This window comes from Bicyclus anynana, chromosome 13 (genome assembly GCF_947172395.1).
Source record: "Bicyclus anynana chromosome 13, ilBicAnyn1.1, whole genome shotgun sequence".
NCBI classification, from domain to species: Eukaryota; Metazoa; Arthropoda; class Insecta; order Lepidoptera; family Nymphalidae; genus Bicyclus; species Bicyclus anynana.
Genome location: NC_069095.1, coordinates 1,464,405 through 1,466,369, shown reverse-complemented (window position 1 = coordinate 1,466,369; position 1,965 = coordinate 1,464,405). Strand labels below are relative to the sequence as shown.

Sequence of the window (1,965 nt, the reverse complement as noted above, 5' to 3'; positions counted from 1 at the left end):
GATAATGTACCTACTCGTATTAGCCACACTGAATTTATGGTTTATTCTATAGAAAATAATGTAGAAACATTAACCTAACCTATAGGAAATAATGTAGAGTTTATTCTATAGGAAATAATGTAGAAACATGAACCTAGTTCTCACTAGATAATAAGTTATGATGCGGTACGGGGTAGGTAGATGTATGAGGTTAGGAGGATAATGATTGACTATGACACAATTGTTATCAGCTATTCTCTAACGATGTTTTGTATAACTCGCAAGTGCCAGTTTCAAATTCACCGGTATCTTTTTCATTCTATAGTATCGTGTTAAACAGAGACAGAAACCGGTGAATTTGAAACTCGCACTTGCGATTCAGAAATCGCAAGAGTGAGTTATATTATAGCCTGGATTAATTCATAGTTATCCCGTTGTTGTTATCCCGGAAATATCCATGGTTCCCGAGGGTTTGGTGAAAAACTAAATTCCACGCGGACGAAGTCGCGTACATCTGCTAGTATTCTATAAGCGAAATAAACGATCGTTTCTCCCTCCAATGTAACAGGTTCTTTAGCAGGAAATCGTAGCATTAGCATAATGCATTCAGTTGTCTAACAAAATTTAAGACGCCGTTCGAATATTTTATGGTCGAAATCTTTTCGGCGCCGGAACCGATGGTAAAAAAAAACTCTTGTAAGTAAATACGGCCGTCTCAAGTGTTATTAAATGCATTGACCATATGGACAATACGTCCTGTTTAGATAAGTCAAAACCTGGTTTACGGAATGTATAAATTTTTGGCACTTTCAATGAGTCATATACTCAGCCATATCAGGCCATATTATTTTTAAATTTCGTTTATTTAAAGTAGGTTTACTTTAGTGGGCAGTTTGAAAAATCACATTTCAGACAGTAGTGAGTAGTGACTCTACCAAATGTTCAAAACTAGTAGAAGAAGTATAAAGTAATACGTACTTATGTCTCTTTCTAATGATTCAATTTGTTGTTTATAACAAATAATTATTTTTTATTCGTTTTGTCTAAATTTATTTAATTGAATATTATTGTATCAAATAAAGGTTGATAGAAACTGTTGAATATCTACCATATCATACCATCTTTTGTTTTCCTTTCATTTGAAGTGTTATTTTATAAGAAATTTTCAAAATATTGAAAAATTAAATCTGTTTCAAATACTTTGGATGAAAAATTAACAAATAAAAAAATTCATTCCGGTACCGGGAATCGAACCCGAGCCTCCTGGGTGAGAGCCAGGTATCCTAGCCACTAGACCATACCGGACTTGGCTTGATATGTGAATTTGTTATACAGTTTCATATGCTTCATCCTTCTATTAAAAACTAGGATTTTATCCAAAATTCAAAAGCAATTGCGAAGTTATTCTTCGGTCCACGACCGTACCACGACGTACGACCACCCACTTCGCAGTGGCATCACAGTGGTGTCATTGTAAGAGCCTGTATATGGTAGGAGATAATACAACAAGGCATTAATGAACGCTAATTATGTCAGTAATTCATAATTGTAAATACAAATACAATAAACAATTACAAATACAATTAACAGTTAATAAGCGATAACTCTGTGTCTATTTTTAATAGTATGATTATAATAGTTCTTTGTTGAAAGCTCATCCGATGAAGAATCATAGTTATTTTTGCCGCATATCTTGCATGGACTACCTGATCCATGCTATCTATGGTTTGAGGTGAAACTATACGGCTATGAGGTTTAAGATTAAGGTATATCATAGGCAGAAGGGCAAATGTTATGCTCTATTAGGTTTAGGCGTTTGTTTTACATTTAACATCATATTATCTATAAAATTCTTCAGACCATGAATTCAGTCCCTCTAGCCATGTTACTAAAGATTCACTTTCTACAGTCGCTAACGCTTAAAATTAAAAAAAGGAAATGACTTTTCCGATTGATAAGTTGATCACGTCGATCGATGACGAATGT

The 1,965-nt window shown here is 33.9% G+C and overlaps 1 non-coding gene across 1 annotated transcript; it reads right to left on the bottom strand.

Annotated features, from left to right (window-relative positions):
• Nucleotides 1–1,212: 1,212 nt before the first annotated feature.
• Trnae-cuc (transfer RNA glutamic acid (anticodon CUC)) lies at nucleotides 1,213–1,284 on the bottom strand. Its single transcript has one exon. It is a non-coding gene; the product is annotated as a tRNA-Glu (tRNA).
• Nucleotides 1,285–1,965: the final 681 nt, after the last annotated feature.